General features: G+C 36.8%; 1 protein-coding gene across 1 annotated transcript in view; it reads right to left on the reverse strand.

The window, feature by feature from the left end:
• LOC150075458 (recombining binding protein suppressor of hairless-like) overlaps positions 1 to 19,079 on the reverse strand; it is a 156,016-nt gene extending 136,937 nt beyond the window's left edge. The window contains exon 1 of the mRNA XM_090388917.1: positions 18,966 to 19,079. The gene's annotated coding sequence lies outside the window, so the exon portion shown is untranslated. The remainder of the gene's footprint in view (positions 1 to 18,965) is intronic.
• Between the last annotated feature and the right edge of the window lie 7,590 nt (positions 19,080 to 26,669).

Consider the following 26,669-nt stretch of genomic DNA (forward strand, 5'->3'; position numbering starts at 1 on the left):
TACTGTATACAGGTCTGGAGGCCTCATTTCAAGAAGGATGTAGAGCTGCTGAAACGGGTACAGAGAAGGGCAACAAGATTAGTGAATGGAACAAAGGGTTGCTCTTACGAAGAAAGGCTTAAGTTTTGCAAATTACAGAGTCTGGAGACTAGGCACCGGCAAGGTGATCTAATAGAGGTGTATAAGGCTTTGAATGGTTTGAGCATGCTCAATGCCAATGGGATTCTTCATCTTGCTCAGAATAATCAGCTCAGAGGGCATAAATTCAAAATGAGGAAGGACGGATGTCGGATAGATGTGTGGAAATTTGCCTTTGGCCAGCGGGTGGTTGGTTGGTGGAACCGACTTCCATCACTTGTTGTTGAAGTTGATAGCCTAAACAAATTTAAGGCTCAACTGGACAGGTATTTCGAGCGAACGGAGGGGTGAAATGGGAGTGGTGTGTTTTTTTTTTTTTTTTTTGGCTGATGCTGAATAAGCTTGCTTTCTTGCATCATATGCCTCTACTAATGCTAATGCTAACTGGTTTCCATCTGCTAATATCCTTCAATTACTTTAATAATCTCCTCTCTGAAATTATTATTCTGAATTATAATATTGTAAATTATCCTGAGAGAGAGAGAGAGAGAGAGAGAGAGAGAGAGAGAGAGAGAGAGAGAGTCAGCAAGTCCTAAGTAGAAGGGAATCGCCAAGGAATAGAAGAATGATGATATCAAGCTCAGGACCCTGGGTGTGCCAAGCCCATTACTCACTAGATGTGGGCCTACATTTATTTATAGTGAAGAAGTAATTTTTCATAGAGCTAATTATAGAAGAATTGATATTAATCAATTTATTCTGTAATTATGCAGAATAAATTAGATTAATGATCAGTACCAAGCAGCACTCCTTCAGGATGACTTGAACAGGCTGCAAGTATGGTCAGAAAAGTGGCAGCCATGTTTTAATGCAGAAAAAGGCAAGGTCTTACACTTGGGGAATAGCAATCCCAAAATAAATTATACTCTTGGTGGGGTTGAATTTAAAACATTAGAGGAAGAAAGGGATCTGGGAGCTATAATAACAGCAGCGTAAACAGGAAGCCAGGTAAGCCCATGGCTTACCTGGCTTCTACTGATGATTTATCGAACATTATCCTCTACAGGATAATGTTCAATAAATGCAACAATGGGTGATCATCTAGAAAAAGCAAGCTACTTTCAGTGGATGTCACTGAAAATGGGAAAGGGGGTTAGCAAATTCAAGAATCAAGAAAAGTGAATATCTTTATTTCAAATAGAAAATGTAACGAATGGAATGAAAACAGAAAAAGAACTGATCAAAAATGGATTGTTCCTATTCTTGGAAATTTCTGCAAACTGAGTTGTATGTTTCAAGGGAATTTGTGAAAGAAACATCTTTCACAAAATAAGAAATAAATATTGAAAAATACACACACACACACATATATATATATATATATATATATATACTGTAATTTAAATGTATTTAAATAACTAATAAAAAATAATTAATCTGTATTAATAACTGTACCTCTTCATGGACATACTTTTTTTTTTTTTTTTTCCCAAATAAGAAATATTACAGGCAGAGGACCATGAAGAAATTTAAACTGGCATCATTTTGATTATATCTCATATTGTGAATGCCTTCACAATACCATGATACCATGGCAACTCGTTGTGAAGGCATTCACAATGAGATATAATCAAAACGATGCCAATTTAATTAATTAATTGAACTACATTGGTAGATGGCTACGTTAAAATGATGCTTTTGCACTAACGTACATGTTAGTCATTCTACCTCATAGCATGAGGCCTTTGCCTTTAAATAGTTTATTAAAATGAACTTAATGTGAATATTTAAAAATTAATAAACACACAAAAATGACGACATTGATGGCGATAAATTTATAGATGAAGCATGGCTTTTAAAATTTTCTACAGAAGAAAATATTTTAAATATGAAAGATATGTATAATACTATAAATGGTTTTTTGAAATCTACCTTCCCTAACACTGAAACTATTCTTAAAATATTCTTAACAATGCCTACAACAAATGCAAGTGGAGAACAGTAATTTTTGGTATTAAAAAGGACCAAAAATTTTATTTATGGAATAATTTAAAACAAAATAAAATGTCCAATTTATCCTTATTATTCATTGAAACAGAACCAACAAACCTGATAAATTATGATGATATAATTGATGTACTTGCAAAAACAAAGGGCAGAAAAAACGTTATTTTAGTTATATTTAAAGTATTGATGAGCAATAATACTTATTTTTGATTATTATTTAATTAATATATTTTACATGTGACTGATACCAGATTTTCTCTCTAATCTGTAATTATATTAATTATTGTTTATATTATCGATTCTTGTGTGCAATTTTATGTTATTTGTGATTTGAATGCAATTTAATTACAACGTTAAGTTACTATTTCTATTATCTATGATTTTTTTTTTTACTTTTGTGAATATATTACCTGATATAAGAATCTGTACATGTATTATTTTGTGTTATCAATTATGATATTAAAAAAGTTTTTCTTATACTAATTTTTTTTTTAATCTTTGAGTATTCAAAGCTACAAGGGGCCCCAAGGTGATTTTTCACCTCAGTCCTCTAAAGGCCTGAGTTCAGTTCAGTTCAATTCACTTACTACAGCCCCAATTAATGTTGAAACAAAATTAAAGTATATTATAATTATATAATGGACAATATAAAGAGCACACAGTGGCATTTAAAACTGGTAGTGCAATTCTGTTCTTAGGAATGAATGCCTTTGTTTAGAGCCTGCTTGTGCAGTGCATGTATTTGGTTTAATTAATCAAACAGGAACTGCAGAATAATACAAATAAAATTTTAAATTCTGCAGGCTATGCTAACTAAATACAAATTTTAAATGTGTGAAGAATTTATGAATTTTTCTTAAATTAGCATAATAAGTTTAAAAAATCTATTCTATAGCTAATAATTTTAAGAATTATTTTTATGATTTTAATCACTTTCTAAATACCGTTATTAATAATTACAAATGAATTTATGTAATTTTTTCAGAAAAAAGCAATGTTAAAATGTACTCTAAATGGGCTGATATGCATATTATGCAAATTCACTACCCACTCACCTACCCGCAACTTCAGGCAGGCATACAAGCTGAAATATTCTCATACAGTGAGTGTCACACAACATTTGGAAGTGTCCTGCATTTCAATTTAGTCACTGACAGGAGGGACATTTTCTGTGTATTCAAGCAAGAATTAGGACAGTCATTCTCATGTGAAGGTGCCTGATTTTCCTCTGAGGTAACTCACATCCCATATATAAGAGGGAAACCAACTTCGCAAACCATGAAATAAAGTAATGATAACAAGGTCTTATATATGTGGCTTATAATACACTAAATGACACTACACACAAGGACAAATTAATGTGTTCACTGCCTTTATGCATATAAGCATAAAGTGGCACTGCAGTGACGTGCTGCAATATATCTGAGTTCAAAATTTATACAAATGCTCTGTCAAAACTCATATGAACAGTCATTCTTCAGTGGTCAACCTGAGTGCTGGATACCTAAATACTTTGCAATAATGCTGCATTTTAGTTTATAAACTTGGCACACAGTTTTATTTGAAGTTGAATAAAGTTTTTATAAAATTTTAAGATTTGTTCTGATTCACAGCTCAGCACAAAAGACAAAAGTAAGGGTTCATTTTTAGAAATGTATTCCAAACTTTTAATTTTCAACCATTACATACAAATTTTCAGAAAGCTGTTTTTTTTTTTTAATGAAATGTTAAAACGTTATGAATTTTATGAAATATTACAGCACATTGAACAGGTTCTCACACATTTAGGTGGCAGCAAGCATGTTAAATGAACAATGGTTGAGACCAACTGATTATCTAAAAATAAAGTGAATAAGTGGACAAAAAGTAGAGGGAAACAAACATCACCAATATAGCATATATATCTGTAAAATAAATTAGGAAGTTATGTCTGTGTTTTTACATTTAACTGTTGATAATCTTGCACAAACTGCTGATACACTGAATAGGTATTTTGAATTATATTCACACAAGGTCTTTAGGGAATAAGATGTCAGAACTTTATCAAACTCTAATGAGGAGCAAAATAATGTTGTGATAACTGAGCAGAAAGTGGAAAGAAATTGTTGAACTAAACATAAAAAGGGAACCTGGGGTGGATGTAATCTATCCAACTATATTAAGGGAGGGAGGTAAGCAAACCCTTAGCCATAATTATGAGAGCATCTCTGGATTCAGGGAAAGTCCCTGTGTACTGGAGATATGCAAATGTTCCCCAATTTACAAAGGTGGATCAAAAAGTACCATGAGCAATTACAGCTCTATCAGCTGAACTTCTGTTCCAGGGAAAATAATGCAGTGATAATGCTCTATATGACCCCCCCCCCCCCCAGCCAAAAAAATTGAAATTAAAGAAAAGAAGGCAGGAGACATTCTTAAAAAAAATCAAAACCCTGATTGCCATGCTCCCCTTATGATGATATCTGGATACGCCACTGCTGTGTGTGTGTGTGTGAACATGCACCCTAATCGCCAGACCTTGCTCCTTATGCCTTTTTATTCTTCCCTAAACTAAAAAGTGTACTTAAGGTAGCCCCATTTCCATTGAAGATACTTAGAAAAAAATGACCGATATGTTAAAAGGGCTTACAGAAGATGACTTCCAGAAATGTTTCTGTGCTTGGAAGAAACATGGAATAGTGTATGCAAGTGCAAGGCAATTATTTTGAAGAGGATAACATATAAGGTACAAAATAATTCATTATATTTATTTTATTGCACAAGTCTCATTATTTAATAGCCATACTTTGTACTGTGTCTCAAGATCAGTAGGCAAAACTGTATGATAAAACATTTATTAGACAATTTAACAAGTTTAAATTGTGCCTTCTGCACATGTTAGAATAAACTATGTCTAATACAAGTAAATTCGTGATGAAAGAACTGTTACATTAGTCAAGCATGATAGTGAATTTTTATTGCAAAAGATCAAAGTTGGAAATGATTCTGACTAGAACATCAATGCAGAAACAACCAAGTAGGAAGAAATTATTTGAATTCTTGAAAAACTGGGTGACAGTGATTACAATGTACTGATGTGGGAATTACTTAAGGATGTAACTACCATCAAGGCTAAAGGGAAGGGCTTTTGCTTTCGTAAAGGTGACTACAGGGGTCTCAGACAGTTTTTAAATTCTGAACAGTGGTATTAACTGATGATGTTACCAACATGGAATTCTAAATGGGAAGCCTTCAGGGACTTAATTTTGGAGGCTACTAGGCTTTTCATTCCAACTAAGAAATACTGTTCAAGGTTTAGGCCTAAATGGATGTCAGATTAACTAATGAGGCTTGTGGCAGAAAATAAAAATGTATGGAATGCATATAAAGTATCAGGTGACACAGAAGCATATGGCAATATAAACTAGTCTGTAATCAAGTCACAAAGGAGGTTAAGCAGGCGAAGGCAGATTATGAGAAATCCTTGGCAAAGGATGCAAAGAAAAACAGCAAACAGTTCTTTACTTATGTAAACTCTAGAAGGAATGGGATGAATCAGACTGGACCACTTAACATAGATGGGTTCACTATTGATGATTATGCTCAGGTAGCTGATAAACTGAATGAGTATTTTGCATATACATTCACACATGAGGAATTATTCAATGAGGGGAGTGCCAGAAGTTTATCAAACTCTAACAGGGAGCTAAGTGATTTTGTAATAACTGAGAGCAAAGTGGATGAGAAATTATTGAAGTTAAACAAAAAAGGCACCTGGGGTAGATGGGATCTATCCAGTTATATTCAAGGAGGCAGCAAAGGAAGTAAGCAAACCCTTAGCCATAATTATGAGTGCTTTCTTGGACTCCAGAGAGGTCCCCATGGACTGGAGGTGTGCAAATGTATCACCAATTCACAAAGGGGGTTCAAAAGGTGACACAGGTAACTATAGACCTGTTAGTTTAACTTGTGTTCTGGAAAAAATAATGGAATCACTGGTTAAAGAAACATTGCAGGATCATCTAGATAAGACACAGCATGGGTTTGTTAAATGGGGTCTTGTCTGACCAATTTGATTGGATACTATGATGTGGTCACAAAGGAACTGAATGCCAAAAATAATTTTGATGTCATATACTTGGATTTCAGGAAAGCTTTTGATACTGTTGAACATGGAAGACTGCTGTACAAATTGGAGAGGTATGGCATTAAGGGTAAGTTGCTACAATGGATAAAGGGATGGTTGAGTGAGAGACGACAGAGAGTGGTAATCAATGGACATTGCTCTTCATGGACAAATGATATTAGTGGAGTTCCCCAGGTTTCAGCGTTGGGCCCATTGTTGTTTTGTATCTGTATTTTATTTTAAACCTGATATACTTTCATCAATATAATTGATGAAGGTATATCAGGTTTAATGTCCAAGTTCACAGATGATACAAAGGTTGGCAGGGTTGTTAACGATAGTTAAAGACCATATGCTACTCCAACTGGATCTAGATAAGTTAGGCAAATGGGCTGAAAAGTAGCAACTGAAGTTTAACATTGACAAATGCAAAGTACTGCATATGGGTAGCAATAACCCAAGAGAAACATATCAACTGTGTAGTACTACACTCAGGGAAGTGGAAAGTGAAAATGATCTGGGGGTAATTGTGCAGTCAAATATGAAGTTTGATCAGCACTGCAGAGAGGCTACCAGGACGGGTCATGGAGTCTTATCAATGATATATAGAAATTTTGCTAAGAGGGACAGAGAGGTGATTATCCCGTTATACAAGGCAATGGCCAGGCCACACCTAGAGTACTGTGTACAGGTCTGGAGGCCTCATTTTAGGAAGGATGTAGAGTTGCTAGAACAAGTACAAAGAAGGGCAACAAGGTTTCTGAGGGGAATAAAGGGGTGCTCTTACCAAGAAAGGCTTAAGTTCTGCAAATTGCAGCACCTGGAGAGCAGGCACCTGCGAGGTGATCTGATTGAGGTGTATAAGGCCTTGAATGGGTTGAGCAAGCTGAATGCTGATGAGATTCTTCATCTTGCTCAGATTAAAAACCTGAGGGGGCACAGATTCAAATTAAGGAAAGACAGTTGTAGAATAGATGTGCGGAAATTTGCCTTTAGCCACCAGCTGGTAGTTGATTGGTGGAACAGACTTCCATCTTTTGTTGTGGAAGTTGATAGCCAAAATAAATTTAAGGCTGAGCTGGACAGGCATTTGGACGAATGGAAGGGTTAAATGGGAGGGGTTTTTTTGGCTGATGCTGCATAAGCTTGCTTTCTTGCATCGTATGCCTCTACTAATGCTAAAACCTATTTCAAGAATTGAAAAATATGAATTTGAATCCTAGAAAATATTTTTTCAAGAATTCAAATATTCTATTTGAATTTTTTAAAATTCTTGAAAAAAAGAAAACTAAACAAACCTCCTTAGATCTACCGTCATGATTGTTTATCCTTGGAATGGTTACAAATTTACATAGCTTATGGAGCTTCAGTTAGAAATCTGAAAATGGCTAATCAAAAAAGACAGTTGTGACATCTATTAAAAAGTGCGTTAACTAATACTCTTGCATAGAATTCTGCTTCAGAGCATACATAAGAATACATTTCTTCAAAAACAAATGCATATCATGAATTTTATAACAAGACACTTCATATATGCTGTTAGTGAGTGAAAAAAAAAAAAAAAAAGTGAAATACAGGCCACTCCTATATATAAAAGACATTGACAATCCTAGTTTTACCTTATGAAACTGGAAAGCTTTGCAAGAGATCACTAATTTTTGCTGTTTTTTTGAACCATTTCATCAAAATCCAGATTTATAAGAATCTCTTCATTCACTGTATCAACATGAAAGAATCATGACATGGTAAGTACAGCTCCTCATATCCCAGAATTATTTGGCTCTTCTTAATGAACTTCAGAGCAGAAACTCTTCTCTCACTGGTAACTCACGTGAATGAAAATGTCAACAAGAACTTATAGGCTAGGCCAATTACATTATAAGTGAGTGTTAGTAAATTAGTAAATTAGTAAATTTTAGGGTTGAATTTGAAAGTGTCTGCAATTCTGCCCAGACACGATAGGAGGGAGTATATGATGAGAGCCTTGTCGATCAATTCGGCCCTGGAAAGATTGTGCAAGGCTCAAAGGGTAGAATTTTTTTCAGCCTGGACTGTACTTGTTAACAGGAGAGATTGCTTCTACAGGGATGGGATACACTTAAATAGAAAGGGTGCAAGAATATTTGCTGATGCTATCGAGGCAGTGTTAGGTGGGTCGGAAAACTGCTAGCTTGGGGGGAGACAAAGACCAATAGATTGACAGTAGCCACTGGCAGAGGTGAAAGAGATTCTTGCACTGCTTCTATTAGAATGAGCAGAAGCCTGAAAAACAAGATGCATGGTATTTCAGAGACTGCTGGGAGCCATTGTGGTACAAGTAAACACATGGGTTGTGTTAGGGTAGCTAAGAATAGAAACAGGTGCAGGTATACTTGCGTGTACACCAATGCTAGGAGTTTAGTAAATAAATTTGATGAATTTGAGGTATTGCTCAAAACATCGAAGGCAGATATTGTTGGGATATCAGAGACGTGGTGTCACACAGATATAAGGGATGCGGAACTGCAATTTGGGGAGTACAACGTCTACAGAAAGGATAGACAGGATAGGAAGGGGGGAGGTGTTATGCTATTAGTTAAGAAACACATAAAAACCAAGGAAGTGAAGCCAGTCGACATCGCTGGACAGTGCAGTGTGGAGTCAGTTTGGTGTGACATAAGCATTGGGAGATCAAAATTGAGAGTAGGAGTGTGCTATAGGCCTAATGACTCTGATGAGTATAATAAGGAACTGTACAGGGAAATAGAGTGGGCCAGTAAATCAGAGTGTCTTATAATGGGAGATTTTAATTTCCCAGATATTGACTGGAATTTGGGGGCTGGATACTCACACACTAGCAGGGCTTTTGTGGATTTATTGGATGATTGTTTTCTACATCAGCATGTTCGGGAGGCAACTAGAGGGAGTAATACTCTTGATTTGATTATCAGCAGTGATTCTTCATGCATTAAGAATCTGCAGATAAACGAACCACTAGGTGGCAGTGATCACAGTGTGCTGAAGTGGGATTTACTCAAAGAGGTAACTACCATTAGGGGTAAAGGGAAGGGTTATTGCTTCCGTAAAGGCGACTACGATGGACTGAGACAGTATTTAAATTCTATACAGTGGGACCACCTGATGATGTTACCAACAGCAAATTCAAAATGGGAAGCATTCAAAGAACTTATCTTGGAAGCTACTAGGCTTTACATACCAACTAAGAAATATTGTTCAAGGTTTAGGCCAAAATGGATGTCAGATGAACTAATGAGGCATATGGCAGAGAAGAAAAATGCATGGGATACTTACAAATTAACACATGACACAGAAGCCTATGATAGATACAAGTTGATATGCAACCAAGTTACAAAGGAGGTTAGGCAGGCGAAGGCAGATTACGAGAAATCCTTGGCAAGGGATGCAAAGAAAAACAGCAAAGAGTTCTTTACTTATGTAAACTCTAGAAGGAAAGGGATGAATCAGATTGGTCCACTTGATATTGATGGGTCAAGTGTTGATGATCCTGCTCAGGTGGCTAACAAACTAAATGAATATTTTGCATCGACATTCACACATGAGGAGTTATTCAGCGAGGGGAATGCCAGAGGTGTATTCAACTCTAGCAGTAAGTTACAGAATCTTGAAATAACTGGGAGTAAAGTGGAGGAGAAACTGTTGAAGATAAACACAAGAAAGGCACCCGGGGTGGATGGGATCTATCCAGTTATATTAAAGGAGGCAGCAAAGGAAGTAAGCAAACCCTTAGCCATAATTATGAGAGCTTCCTTGGACTCAGGGGAGGTACCCATAGACTGGAAATGTGCAAATGTGACCCCAATTCACAAAGAAGGATCAAAGGCTGACACAAGTAATTATAGACCTGTGAGCTTGACTTCTGTTCCAGGAAAATTAATGGAGGCACTGGTTAAAGACGCACTGCAGGATCATTTAGACAAGACTTCAGTTATAGCTCAGACACAGCATGGTTTTGTTAAGGGGAAGTCTTGCCTGACCAACTTGATTGGATACTATGATGCAGTCACAAAAGAACTGGATGCAGGGAATAACTTTGATATTATATACTTGGATCTTAGAAAGGCTTTTGATACTGTTGCACATGGAAGACTGCTACACGAATTGGAGCAGTGTGACATTGGAGGCAAATTGCTGCTATGGATAAAGGGGTGGTTGAGGGGGAGAAGACAGAGAGTGGTAATCAATGGACACTGCTCATCGTGGACTGATGTTATTAGTGGAGTCCCTCAGGGCTCAGTGTTGGGTCCATTATTGTTTTCTGTATTTATAAATGATATTGATGATGGTATATCGGGATTAATGTCCAAGTTTGCAGACGATACAAAGGTTGGCAGGGTTGTCAAGGACACTACTGACACTATGCTTCTGCAACAGGATCTGGAAAGGTTGAGCAGATGGGCTGAGAGGTGGCAAATGAAGTTTAACATTGACAAATGTAAAGTACTACACATGGGAAACAGCAACCCCAGAGCAACGTATCAACTCTATGGTACAACACTGACAGTGGTAGAGAATGAAAGGGACTTGGGGGTGGTTGTGCAGGCAGATATGAAGTTCCCTGAGCAGTGCAGACGGGCTGCAAGAGTAGCTCATGGAGTATTGTCAATGATATACAGGAATTTTTCCAGCAGGGATAAGGAGGTGATTATTCCATTGTATAAGGCGATGGTCAGGCCACACCTAGAGTACTGTATACAGGTCTGGAGGCCTCATTTCAAGAAGGATGTAGAGCTGCTGGAACGAGTACAGAGAAGGGCAACAAGATTAGTGAATGGAACAAAGGGGTGCTCTTACGAAGAAAGGCTTAAGTTTTGCAAATTACAGTGTCTGGAGACTAGGCACCAGCGAGGTGATCTGATAGAGGTGTATAAAGCCTTGAATGGTTTAAGCATGCTCAATGCTGATGGGATTCTTCCTCTAGCTCAGAATAATCACCTGAGAGGGCATAAATTCAAATTGAGGAAAGACAGATGTAGGATAGACGTGCGGAAATTTGCCTTTAGCCAGCGAGTGGTTGGTTGGTGGAACAGACTTCCATCCCTTGTGGTGGAGGTTGATAGCCTAAATAAGTTTAAGGCTCAGCTGGACAGGTATTTTGAACGAACAGAGGGGTGAAGTGGAAGTGGTTTTTTTTTTTTTTTTTTGGCTGATGCTGCATAAGCTTGCTTTCTTGCATCAAATGCCTCTACTAATGCTAATGCTAATGCTAATTATACCACCTGATAATTCAACTGTGCAATCCTTACATGATAAATGCAACTGATTCATAAGTTCTGTACCCATATCATCATATTTCTTACCCCTTTTAACTTTCACAAGTGTTTTTATTTCTACTTTAATAGCATATTCTTCTAGTGCTGATGATTTTTTAACTTGTTCTAATGCAATACTCAACTTTAAGTTCACACTGCAAATTTTTCCACTCCTAAAATTTAGTCAAGGTCTCATAAAATTTACCTAAGCAACTACTTAATTCTTTCAGTCTGAAGGAGGCACTTTTTTTTACTTAAATGGAGGCAAACCAAAAAATGAAAAAAATGGAGGAAACAACCAAATACAAAATGGAAATCTTAAGATATACAGATTGTCATTGTGATTACTGTAACTTGATAAAGGTACGGGATATTTTGGTCATACAGTTTTATATTATAATTATAATTTTCCTTGATTCTTGCAAAAAAACCCATAAAAGCAGGAATCAAAATGGAAAATTTTACAAAACAGAAGAACACTCATTAATAAAATATCTTATTTTTAATAATCAAGCTTGTGCATGATATTATCAATGCATGAGAAACTGGAATGGCATGATAATGTGTTCTGAGAGGGGGGGGATTGAAATTATGCATTTGTGGAATGCACAACTTCATTACCCTTAAACAACTTCATCAAAGGTAATCGAAAATAAATAACTAAATAAGAAAATAAAAGAAACAAAAAGTCATGCATTAATAATCTCTTATTCTGCGTTACTGAAAAGAACCATAAAACTTAAAAATATACAGACAGAAACACATCTGGAAGGGTGTCACAGAAAGATGAAAGAGCAGTTCAATTTATTGGTAATATGTTATTTCAATAAGTCTTCAGTAAATTTATTATGTAATGAAAATTAAAGGAAAAACAAACTGAAAAATCCTTCACAGATAAATACAAACAATAATCAGAACACAGTTAATTATTATTTTATATTGTTTTTGTAAAGAGCAGTTATGATCATAAAAATATTTTTGAGGCTTAATATTAGTTTGTTTTCCAATAAATCTGGCCCACCAACCTTTCAGATATTTTCCAGAATTGCTCAATGGCTAGTCCACTAACATGCAAATGGGTGATGCACTAGATGCAATGCACCCAAGACTCCAACACTGAAGTGTGTCCCAAAACATTTCTTAAATGGTAAAAAAAAACAACTATAACAAAAGAATGGGGAAGAATCCCCAAAACCAGCCATGCACCCAGGCCACCAGACACCAGCACTGTTCAGACCTTACTGGATCAGATCATTAAGGTTGACTTATGGTTAATGATGTCATTTGTAAGGTGAGAATAAGCTGGAGCCTGTTACTGTATCAGGAAGGAACCATGTCCCTAATATAGAAAATTATAATAAAAGCATCTGTTATCTAATTATTTCAATGCCTGTGCTGACATAAAAATGCCCCTCATTTACCAACCCTGAGAGCATTTCAAATAAAAAATAAATATAGGAAAAAGTTTCAGAGAACTGAAGTGGGCACAGACTCAGCAAGCTGAAACCAATATGTTATCAATTTCCATTGCTCAGCATGCCTCAGTTACCAGAATTCCCTAGAATACTGTATATAAATTCTTATAGTTAAGTTTGCAGAAGTACTGGTATCAGATTAAACATCTCCATAAATTAGATCCACATGATTAACCAAGTCACATGCAACATGGATAAATGGCAAGTTTCTCAAGATGAATATTAGCCAACAGATAAAGCTCACTTTCTCCTAAATGGTTCTATAGTAAGCAAAAATTTTTACAAATTGGTTAGAGAATCTTCATGCAAGCATCAAAGAACCATTCAAGGCAATATTAGTATTATTAGTGACAAATGATGCAAAAAAGCAAGTTTATTCAGAATCAGCGGGAGAAAAAAAAAAAAAAAAAGACACTTCTCATATCACGTGTCCATCGCTTCTAACAGTCTGTCTAGTTCTTCCTTGAATTTATTCAAACTACCCACCTCAACAATACCAGATGGGAGTTTTGTTCCAGCAATCAAACCAGCTGGCTGAATGCATTCCACACAACTATCCTGCAACCATCCTTCCTCAGTTTGAATTTATGCCGTCGTTATTTGGTTTTTAGGAGCGTTAGCAACTAAGGCCATATTGCTCCGGGGATATGCGGTGGTCATTCCCTGACCTTTCCGTATCCTCCGTATTTGGTGGGCACGGGCTCGAACCCAGGTCAAATCAAGAAGCGTGTGCTACGCACTGCTGCTCCTGCCCACTGGGCTACGGAGGCGCCTTGAATTTATGCCCCCTCACATGTAGTCTTAGTGGGTGCCTTTGCATCAATCTATCATTGGACCTTTCTTCATTGAAAGAGTTAGTGCAAGAGGCAGTTTAAAACAAGCACATTTAAATGACTGATAACTGAGCCTTTATAGACTCAGTTATGCTAAGTGAATGTGCATATGATGATATAACATTTACGTAACATAGTGCTATACTCCACATTTAAAGCAATATGAAACCTGTACCTGTAGCTAAATGTACCCTGCTTTCTACAGGGTACATTTAGTGGGGAATCCACCAGTTGACCTGTCAGCTCTTCAAAATTTTGGTTTGGGATTTATTTAAAATGTTCGATCTACTTAGATTTCTCAACTTCTATAGTAAATCTAAAGCTGGTAATTGATCGTTAGGTCATCAATATTCCAAATAACATGCTTGTGGGAGCTGCAGATAACACACTCATCAAATAAAACAGTACATTACAGAATGGAGAAGGTCACACACAGAGAAGTACAGGACTGTACTTACACTTCTCAGGGGCCCCCAAAAAAAAAAAACTTGCACATATAAATATAATCAGAAAAAAAAATTATTTTTACCAATCTGTTTAAACACAAACGTTGCAATACTATGAAATATAAAGAACAGTACTAAACTAAAGTCTGTGTCGCAACAGAGTCTAACTGCGACACAGAGAAACAATGGATGGTCCAATTAAAATAGTTTTTGTAGAACGAATAAAATTTCCATATTTCTATATAACGAACGGTTTTGAGAGACCTGGGTGCGCACTGTTCACACCTCTAGCCTTTAGGAAATTGAGCTGCTGCTGTAGAATGCACAAATTAAGAACTAAAGAGACATTCCACAATTTAGTGGCATCCATAACACATTTACAATCGACACCCACATACTGTACCAAGAAGTTGCACTGGTCAACTGCTTTCATGTATTCATAACCAGTGAAAAAAGATTAAGGCATATTCTTGATGCAGATAATGTGCTGTGGTCCTATGTTACACTCAATTAGAGAATTAGGAGAGTGACTTTCCTTTATTCTGGAAATTAATCTGTTCTTTTGCAGAAATGAATCATCCACATTTTCAGTAAATTTCACCTGTCTCTGTTTACATGGTAGGTAAAAGTGGGCCCTAGTTTAGATCAGGGCATTAAAAAAAGAAATCGCTTTAAAAAATTTGAGATTACAAAGGGCATGAGAGGGACCCCCCCCCTCTATTGTGAGGCCAGAGGCCAGCACCTCCTGCACCTGTTCATAAGTATGGCCCTGTAGAAGTAATTTTTTATTTTCCTGTAGCTTTTTGTAAACTGTAATGTGTGGTTAAATTGGTAATGAATACAGTATTTCATTTTTGGTCTCTTTTTAGCCAACATTTTGATATACAGTGAAACTTCCGTTTAACGGACAGCCATGGGGAACGAAAATGTGTCCGTTAGAGAGAAGTGTCTGCTAACAAGAAGTCTGAGGGAGAAAAAAAAAAAAAAAAAGAAAGAAAAATCGTTAAACGTTTAATGTAAAATTAAATTAAAATATATACAGATTTTGAACAATATTTTTGTAAATAATATACATACAATTGTGCTATGCATATTATGACTTTATCTTAAGAAAAATACATACAGTAATCACTTATTTTCTTCTGCACCTTCTTCCAGCTGATAATTTTGTTTTCATTTTTTTGGATTGAAGAAACCATCGAAAGTCCTTCAGTATCTTCTTCAGCAGCGAAAAACATTTTTAAAATTGATTTGTATGAGCGCTTCTTCTATTTTCATCGGTGGTTCGTCGTTAATATGTTCTTCGACAGAATGACCTCCTTCCATTTCTTCATCCTCATGAGGAACTTCTTGAAAAATATCGATGATAATGTCGTTGATATCTAGAGCACCATCTTCTGTAGTGAGGTTCGAGTCTATATCTTTGTAGCCAGGGTCACTTGTAGATGAAGTATCGTACATTATCAATAGATGTTGAAGTTCTTGTTCTTCTTGGTGCTACACATTGCTGTTCACAACTTCAATTTTTGCGTTTGAGAAGCCAGACTTTACAAAACAGTTCACGACAGTTTGTTTTCTAATTGCGTTTACTGAAGAGGAAATCCATTGAATTGCATCTAGGATGCTGATTTTCTTTGCAAGGTCACTCGCACATGTTACATCGTTCATGTTTGCAGTGAGATGTCTTAAAACACGTTTTGTGTAATGAAGTTTAAATTTTTTTATTATCCCTTGATCCAAGGGCTGACACTCTGCAGATGTGTTTGGTGGCAGAAAAACAATTTTTTGAATGTTGGACAATTCAATGTGCGGGTGAGATGCAGCATTATCCATGAAAAGAATAATTTTTCTGTTTTGACGAATCATGTTTTGGTTAAAGTGACTTATCCATTCGCTCATGATATCTCGTGTCATCCACGCTTTTTTATTAGACTTCCAGTCAACATTCAAAAGATTCAACTTCATGCCCTTGAAACAACGAGGATTTTGTGGTTTTCCTATAACAAGAGGTTGTTCAAAGTCTCCCAGCATATTTGTACACAATAGTACAGTCAAGCGTTCCTTAGAAATTTTTCCGCCCTGGCACTTTTCGTGTTTTAGACTCATTGTTTTTTCAGGAAGAGCTTTAAAAAACAACCCTGTTTCGTCACAGTTGTAAATACCCTTAGCTTCAAAATCACGACATAAATCTTCCAATTTGACGGTCCACTCTGTTACAACCCCAATATCAACAGATCCACCTTCACCACTTACGGTTTTCCAAGAAATTTTATGCCGAGTTTTGAACTTGTCTAGCCATCCCACGGAAGCTTTGAACTCATTTACTTCCATAGATTTCGCAACCTCCAAAGCCTTTTCCCTAATAATAGGCCCATTAATGGGAATTTTTTTAGCATGTTCGCGACAAAACCACTCATACGTAACACTGTCAATTTGAAGTCCAACAGTTTTCGGGAATGATTTTTGAACCTGATCGTTTCCGTGTTGCCAAAATTGTTTGAGCAGTTCATTTTTTTTCTTTAGGATGTCGCTTACCTGCGTCTTCCCGATTTTGAATTTTGCAGCGAGATTACGAACACTATTTTTTTGCCAATCATACGCATTAATGAGTTCGACTTTATCTTTTAAAGTTAAATGTTTACGAGAAGACATTGTGCACTTCACACGACACTGAACAAAACTGAAAACTGAAACAGAAAAGAAGAAAAGCCGACCATATTCACCCCCCCCCCCTGCACACACCGAATTCATCAGAAGTTTTACACATGCCTTAAAATTCTTGAAAAAGGGTTTAGAACCGCGACGTAAACCTTGATAAAATTCAGAGAATCGGAAATAGAAAATAAACACACGATTGAGGCAATACGTGGAAGAAAAGTTCCTAGAAAAAGGGCCGTGAGCTCGCTCGCTGTCCGTAGTGGGGAGATCAAATTAAGTGCTAATCTAAACGAAACAGTGCAGATTGCCTGTCCGCGTCCGTTACAGAGAATGTTCGCTAGACAGAAGCTGCAAACACGTTAAAACCAATAGAGGTGAGTTGGGGAATTTGAAAATGTCCGTTGTAGAGAGATGTCCGTTAACGAGAGGTGTCTGTTAGGAGAAGTTTCACTGTAATCATTTTTGTCAAAAAAAAAAAGAAAAAAAAAAAAAAAAGAGTACCAATAACAATGCTGAAAATATTTCAGAGGCATATTGTTTTAAGAAAAGTGTTCATTATTTCTACAGAGGCCAAATGAAGAACAACATATAAAACATTATTACAAAGAAAAAAAGCTGATGATACTGAAATTTAAAAATGTGTTCCAATGAAAGGTGACAGAATACAATATTCATTAAAATAATTAATAAGTATTATAAAATATTACTGCAAAAGAAGATATATCAGAATTAATATTTTGAGAATGCAGTGCAAACTTATCATGGAAAAATTATGATCACAAAGTAATTAGAGCAATTATATTTATGGCCTCATTACACATGATTTTATTATGCATGGAGTTCAATTAACTCATACAACTTTTCAATTTGATAAGTGTTCAGTATATACTACCACCAAAATGAAAAGTATCACTTATTTATGTGACAAATATGAATTACCAGTATTCAGAACAAATAACATTTTGCATGATATTAAAAAATAATAAATTGATAAATTATGGAGAAAGGTATGTGCACAAGGGTTTGATTGGCTTAAACAGATTTTAAAAATACAGAAAAGCAACAATAGTGATACACATGGAACAAATAAGACCAATTAAAGTGTTCAAATGACAAACTTTATGTTTAATTGCTAAAGGTATTTAGTAATAGAGGCATGTGATGCAAGAAAGCAAGCTTATGAGCTTATATAGCATAAGCCAGAAAAAAAAAAAAAAAATTCACACAACCATTCCTCTAAATGTTTGTCCAGTTCCTCCTTGAACTTATTTAAGCTATCAACTTCCACAATGACAGATGGAAGTTTGTTCCAGCAATTAACCACCTGCTGGCTAAAGGCAAATTTCCGCACATCTATTCTACAACTGTCTTTCTGCAATTTGAATTTATGCCCCCTTAGGTTCGTAATCTCAGTAAGTGGAAGAATCCTATCAGAATTCAGTGTGCTCAACCCATTCAAGGCCTTATACACCTCAATCAGATCACCTCGCAAGTGCCTGTCTCCAGCCATTGAAATTTGCAGAAACCTTGTTACCCTTCTCTGTACATGCTCAAGCAAATCTACATTTGGATAAGAAACTACTTTTTGAAAGGAAGGATCTGGCACCAACAGAAAATGGCTTCTTTGCAATACCATTTATTTTATTTTGTTAAAAACAGGGCATCTATTATGAACATAAGCCAGTTTATTGCCAAAAACAGGCAATTTCACCCATTTTATTCATCGGATTTCCCACACTACACCTCTTACCTCAGTTGAAATACCAAAGTTTTATATGATATTTAAAAGAATGTTAGAGGTGCTCTGAAACTTTTGAAATGAAAAATTCAAGAAATGTTTTCAACAGTAATGTTTCTTGTCTTTCCACAATTAAATTGCATTGCTAACAGGAGGGAGGATTCACTTTAAGGAGATGAATCTACTGATGTATACTGATCGAAATGCATTTACTATAAAATTACGTCTCGTTACTTTATGATCGCAGTTCATATATCATACAAAGTAAAATGCGTAACACAATCTTTGGATTCGTAACACAGCAGCAAAAAACCACCTTAAAATGAATTATCTGAAATGTTAAAAATTTACATACATTGCTCCCAAAGCTTCAGCGTGCTTCGCTTCACAGCTGCTCAATGATACCGTCTGAATTAAACACTGTGGGCTGACATTGCAAACAAAAATTGATTAAAATTCTCTAATAACAGATTTTCACTGCATAAAATTAAAATTTTACATTATCTAAGATTTTTGAAACCCGTTTTAGCAACACGTTTTAAATTAGAGTATACACACAGAGCAAAAATTATAAATAACGACCTGTAAACACTCTTCTCGAAGCGCCACCTTCAATCAATATAATATATTTTTAAAATGAAATAATTTAAATTTTTCCCTTAAAAGTTACGTCATATTTGAATTGTCCTAATTTACTGTATGCTGAATGTAATTTAAGTTATAGGGATAAATATATTTATTGCCGGTCTAAAGAAACAATTTTCAACTTTCATCATGTTTCAGCATTTATTGAGCCCTCATTAGGAAAGTAAGAATTCTTGTCTTCAATTATAAGAACATATCCAACGATACCATATGTTCTGCCGGTTTTCCTTAAGAAGACGAACTACACTTTTCTGCTCTCCTCATACCTCTCTTATTCGCATTAACGTGCATTTTTAATGCAGATGATGCTAATTTCTTTGCCACCACTCATCTCAGTTCAATCTTTCATTGTTGTTCATGACCTAATCAGCAAAACTCAAAAACAATTTTCCATACACTTTCCTTCATGTTTGTTCCTTGATCCATTAAAATCTAGTCATCTTTGCTCTCTTAAAAACAACGTCCTTCTGATCATAGCCATTCTCGATTCTAAATTATTCCTCTTGTCCGTGAATATAATGATCTAGGAATTTACTTCAACTCTAAATTCAATTTCTCCAATCATGTAAACTATATTTCGAAAAATAATTTAAAAGTTTTTTGGTGTGTTAATGCTCCTAACTCCAAATTGATCTTCTCTATTCAGCTAAACTATCTTTCTAAAAATAACTTAAAAGAGCTTTTTGATATGTTAAACGCAAAACCTATAACATATTCACCCTGTTTGTCAAATATTTTCGATAATGATCAAATCCAACATTCTTTGTGTTTCACCTGTTTGGTAGTTATTATTGTTGTAGGGTTTTAGGCACATCAGGAACTTAGGCCATATTGCGCTGTATATAATATGTTTGTATGATCCATTTTCTATCTGCTGGACGAAACCCGAGTTTCCAAGCGAAACACCATGCTGCCTTCACTTGAAACCGACTAACTCAACCACGTTTGAAAAAAACATAAAGTTCCTCGCGTCATTCACGAGATCCGGTGTGGGTGGAAGGCAGTGATTGTTCTAACCGTGCTACCTACGAGAGCTTGGGTAAGCGTTTCTAATCCAAACTTCAAAATTCTCATCTATTGAATGATGATTTCTTATATCGACTAATTTTAGATCCAACTATGAGCCTAGAAAATGTAGATCTTTGATGGTCAAGTGCCTAAATTAGTGTAAAACTTCTCTTTCAGATTATTGCAATAACCTCTGATTTTTCTGAAAATTATACAACTCCACTATTGAGTTTTCACAGTAACAGAGTGGTTATAATCACACACCGGGTTTTAAGGTTCAGATTCGAATCATATCAATCAGTTGAGAAATTTAATTTTATGTTCTTTTTTTTTTTCTTCACTCCTTGGCTAAGTTAGTCGGTTTAAGGCAAGGACAGCAAAGTTTTTTTTCTCCCGAAAACTCTGGTTTTAATTCCAACAAAACAGGCAAACCGACCAGAGAAAACGTGCCTTTAATGGACATGAAACAGGTGGGGGTATGAGGTTATTCTATGGTAATGATAATATGATTGTTTAAATTCCGCTATCGACTGCCCTGAACTTTCAGAAGACTTCGCAAGGAAAATTCCCAGGAAATTTCTGGAGCGAAACAAACTTTCACCTCTTTATTTACCAGACTGCATTTGATGAGCAGCAGTTTCCATTTGCAGTTGGTAGGATCGGCGTGTTCCCCACAGAGAGAAGAAAAGACCTGGAAAACCGGAGCTGGAATCCCGTCGATGACTGGAGGAATTTTTATGGGCCTCTTTCACAACTTGACTGAGTTAGTCAGTCTCAGCGAGGATAGCATGGTTCTTTCTCCCGGAAACTCGGGTTTTTCTTCCGGCAAACAGAAAAGCTACCACAGAACCCACGCAATTTACATACCATATACTAAACACGGAGCAATATAGCCTTAGATGCCAACAAAAACAACAACAACAATCACTTTGTACACGAGAAATCACGCTTAATAGTCTTAAATCATTTATTTATAAATTTAATTTAGACAATAAAAATCATAATTATTCTCTCAAAGTTAACAAAATTTAGTACTATGCTTCTTCACTGACGTTCGGATGCCCATAGAAAAGATAAACGGATATTTCGCAAGTGATCATTTTGAGATAAGTCTTCGTGCATAGTAAAATGGTTATAATCACCAACCTCCTCACACCGGATGGAAAAGGCTTCCAGTCCTGTCAGTGATACATGGAATATATTTATTGGCTTTTACACTCCGTAGAAGACTTAGCCTGTCTCAGACGAGGGTGTCAAGATTTTTTTTTTCTCTAGGAAACAGGTTTGGTTTTTCGTCCAACAAACCAGAGAAGTCAATTAGGGTACACACGTAATTTGTGGACAAAATACATGTTCGTGGATGAGATTGCTCTCGGATAATCTTAATAAGACAATATTACAATTGTATCCCCACATAAGGTAATTAATCAGTAGAAAAAAAAAATTATAATATTGGAATTATGTAAAAATTATTTCATAAACCCATGTGTATTGTGTCTGTAAATTGCGTGTATTCTCTGGTCGATTTGCCTAATTTGCTGCAAGAAAAATCCCTGTTTTTCCGGGATACAAACCTTGCTATTAACGTCTCTGACCGGCTAACACAGCCACGGAGTGAAAAAAGCCCATAAAAGTTCTTCGTATCATCAACGGGAATCTCCCTACCCGATAGACGATACGAAGGTCAGCAGGGTTGCTAATGACAGTAAGGACAGTGTGCAACAGGATCCAAAAAAAATTGAGCAGATAGGCTGAGAGGTGGCAACTGAAGTTTAACATTGACAAATGTAAAGTACTGCATAAGGGTAGGAGTAACCCCAGAGTAACATATCAACTCTGTGGTAAATACACTCAGGGTAGTGGAGAATGAAAAAGACCTGGGGGTAATTGTTCAGTCAGGTATGAAGTTTTCTGAGCAGTGTAGACAGGTGGCAAGAGTAGCTCATGGTGTCTCAAAGATAAACAGTTATTTTGCTAGCATGGATAAAGAGGTGATCGTACCCTTGTATAAGGTAATGGTCAGGTACACCTTAAGTACTGCATACAGGTCTGGAGGCCTCATTTCAGGAAGGATGTAGAGCTGCTGGTGTCTCAAAGATAAACAGTTATTTTGCTAGCATGGATAAAGAGGTGATCGTACCCTTGTATAAGGTAATGGTCAGGTACACCTTAAGTACTGCATACAGGTCTGGAGGCCTCATTTCAGGAAGGATGTAGAGCTGCTGGAACGAGTACAGAGAAGGGCAACGAAATTGATGACTGGAACAAAGCGTGGCTGTTACAAAGGTAGGCTTAATTCTGAAAATTACAGAGTCCAGAGACTAGGCACCTGTGAGGTGACCTAATTGAGGTGTATAAGGTCTTGAATGGTTTGAGCAAGATCAATTAGCATTAGCATTAGCATTAGTAGAGGCATACGATGCAAGAAAGCAAGCTTATGCAGCATCAGCCAAAAAAAAAAAAAACCTCCAATTTCACCCCTCCATTCGTTTCACATGCCTGTCAAGTGCAACCATAAATTTCTTTAGGCTATCAACTTCCACAACAAAAAATGGAAGTCTGTTCCACCAATGAACTACCCGCTGGTGGCTAAAGGCAAATTTCCGCACATCTATTCTACAACTGTCTTTCCTCAATTTGAAACTGTGCCCCCTCAGGTTCTTAATCTGAGCAAGAAGAAGAATTCCATCAGCATTCAGGTTGCTCAACCCATTCAAGACCTTATACACCCCAATCAGATCACCTTGCAGGTGCCCACTCTCCAGGCGCTGCAATTTGAGAACTTAAGCCTTTCTTGGGAAGAGCACCCATTTGTTCCCCTACCAATCTTGTTGCCCTTCTTTGTACTCGTTCTAGCAACTCTACATCCTTCCTAAAATGAGGCCTCCAGACCTGTACACAGTACTCTAGGTATGGCCTGACTATTGCCTTGTATAATGGGATAATCACATCCCTGTCCCTCCTAACGATATTCCTGTATATCATTGACAAGACTCCATGACCTGCTCTGGCAGCCCGTCTGTACTGCTCAGCAACTTCATATTTGACTGCACAATTACTCCCGGATCGTTTTCCCTTTTCACTTCCCTGAGTGTAGTACCGCACAGTTGGCATGTTTCTCTTCGGTTATTGCTACCCATATGCAGTACTTTGCACTTGTCAATGTTAAACTTCAGTTGCCACTTCTCAGCCCATTTGCCAACTTAGCTAGATCCAATTGGAGTAGCATGCTGTCTTTAACTGTCGTTAGCATCCGTGCCAACCTTTGTATCGTCTGCAAACTTGGACATTAAACCTGGTATACCTTCATCAATATCATTGATAAATATACAAAACTACAATGGGCCCAACACCGAACCCTGGTGAACTCCACGTAAAACATTAGTCTACGAAGAGCAGTGTCCATTGATTACCATTCTCTGCCGTCTCCCACTCAACCATCCCTTTATCCATTGTAGCAACTTACCCTTAATGCCATACCTCTCCAATTTGTGCAGAGTCTTCCATCTGCAACAGTATCAAAAGCTTTCGTGAAATCCAAGTGTATGATATCAAAATTATTTTTGGCATACAGTTCTTTTGTGACCACATCATAGTATCCAATTAAACTGGTCAGACAAGACCTCCCTTTAACAAACCCATGCTGTGTCTTAACAATTAGTGCAGTCTTATCTAGATGATCCTGCAATGCTTCTTTAACCAGTGATTCCATTATTTTTCCCGGAACACAAGTTAAACTAACAGGTCTATAGTTACTTGTGTCACCTTTTGAACCCCCTTTGTGAATTGGTGATACATTTACAAACCTCCAGTCCCTGGGGACCTCCCCTAAGTCCGAGGAAGCTCTCATAACTAAGGGTTTGCTTACTTCCTGTGCTGCCTCCTTTAATATAACTGGATAGATCCTGTCCACCCCAGGTGCCTTTATTATGTTTAACTTCAACAATTTCTCTTCCACTTTGTTCTTAATTATTACGAAATCATTTAACTCCCTGTTAGAGTTTGATAAACGTCTGGTACTCTCCTAATGGATGAATTCTGATGGGATTCTTCCTCTTGCTCAGATTACGCAAGGGGACATGTTTGTTATTGTTTGTTTCGAAATTTTTAAGAGCATCGGCATCTATAGCCATAGTGCGCCAGGTGTGGACATAAATTCAAATTTAAGAAAGACAATTGTAAAATAGTTGTACGGAAATTTGCCTTTAGACAACGGGTGGTTGATAGTTGGAACAAACTTCCATCTGTCGTAATGGGGGCTGACAACTTAAATAAGTTCAAAGCAGAACTGGACAAGGATTTGGAGTGAATGGATGGGTGAAATGAGCAGGTTTTTTTCTTGTTTTTTTTTTGTTTGTTTTGGCTGATGGTACAAAAGGTTGCTTTTTTGCATCATATGCCTCTACCAATGCTAATGTTAACCTTAACTAAACTCATTCCAATAAATTCCATGAAACTCCTTCCTGAACTGCACTACAACCTACTCCCAAAATTGACCGTAAGCAGTACCAAACTTTATTTGGATCAATGCATTACCCATCATTGACTGGAACTGTTAATTATAGTTATGGCCGGCTCTCGTGCCTTTATGAGAAATGGGTGTAACACTTGTTTTATCGATGTCAGTTGTCGACGGTTTCCGAAATGATGTCTCGTCCTATTTAGGGTTCTCGTTTCTCTCATCCTTAAACTATCCCTGGTCAGAGTGTTGAAAACCCTCAATGCTGTATTATTATGTATTGTTTTTGGACTTTAGACTGCTGTATACAAGCCAGCTTAGTGGCTTGTATTCAGCTGTGAGGAGTACTAGATTCCATAATTGTCCTTGGTGGTTCAGAGTTTAGAGTTCTGATCCGAATCACACAAAATATTCTTTGATGAATTTGAATTTCGTAAGTATAGTATGGCCCATTTCGCCTTTGATATCAACTCATTGAAGAGAATTATACGCGGAGTGATTATTTAACTCGCGGACTGGTGGAAGATTTTGTGTTTACTGTGCGAACTTTCCACAACTGTCGCTAGAGACGCTCTCCTTGATTGCTACTGAGTAGACTCTGCATGCGCATGCCAGTACTTGTCGAGCTAGCTTTGCCGAAAGGAGTTCTTTTAGCTGCGCATCACTGACGATCGTTTCGAAGCAAGTATCATGTCGGACATACAGATTGAACAGCGATATGTGTTTCATTATTGTGTCAGACGGGGCTTAAATGCATGGGAAACAGTTAAAGAGATGAATGAAGCATATGGTAATGAGTGTTTTGATAGGACGGCCATTTTTAGTGTCATTTGAGAGAACTTTCATCCTAAATTTCCACCTGAGCTCTCGCCCATATGTGACTTGGTTCTCATTTATGTTAAAATCTCTACTCGTCCAGTAAGTTAGTATTTAGCACAAAGACGAACTGTTGAACTCAAATAACAAAACAAAAAAGTTAATCATTGACTATTTGGCCTGGTGGTGAGGACAGATCATCTCATCCCACATCATAGTTACCATCCCACGAGAAAGAAATAGGTCACTACTATCGGGGCCGAGCCGTGCGACAAAAAAACCATGTGTACAAAATCAACAAATCTTCTGAAATTTTCCTTTGTCAAAAACAATTCCTCCCACACGGAGGACTGAGGCTTAAATGCATTGGGAACAGTTAAAGAGATGGATGAAGCATATGGTAATAAGTATCTCGGTAACACGTCCGTATTCTGGTGTGTAGTGGTTTTTGCATCAAGACAATGCCATGCCCCATACTGCTAATATTGTGAAGGCAGTGACCACTGCCATAGGTGCTGAAGTTCTGCCACATCCCCCTTATTCATTGAACTTAGCCCCGTGTGATTTCTTCCTGTTTCCGTGTCTGAAGAAAGCTCTGAAAGGCAAGCGCTTCGCGTTCAACATACCGATGCTGGTTGAGCCACATCGGAAGTACTTTGCAGTCTTTCGAAAAATGACTTGCAAGAAGCATTTAATGCGTGGATAGGAAGGTGGTGAAAATGTGTAAGGGAGAGTATTTGAAGAAGGAGAAATCCACAGAAGATTCAGATGGTGACAGTTAAGATCTTGCACCAGTCCGCGAATTAAATGATCACCCCCTCGTATTTAAAAAAAGATTTAATTTTTTCGAATATACAACTTTTGAGAATACTAAATAATACTAAATAATATCAAAATTTTGAATATAGAGGTCCTTTCCCTATTTTTATTTTTTTGAATTAGTGAACTGTACTACATATGCTGATTAAGACGTTACCACGAGGTTTATTGTATTGCGTGTTTTATTACGTATTAAAAACAATCTTACAGTGTTGGTGATAAGATGTTGCTGCATATTTTTCTCACGTTTATCGGTAATCTTAAATATAGAATTTACCGAATGACGTTTAGGGAAATATGACTGACGTAAGA

This window comes from Mastigoproctus giganteus, chromosome 14 (assembly GCF_048544385.1).
Source record: "Mastigoproctus giganteus isolate SK-2022 chromosome 14, ASM4854438v1, whole genome shotgun sequence".
NCBI lineage: Eukaryota > Metazoa > Arthropoda > Arachnida > Uropygi > Thelyphonidae > Mastigoproctus > Mastigoproctus giganteus.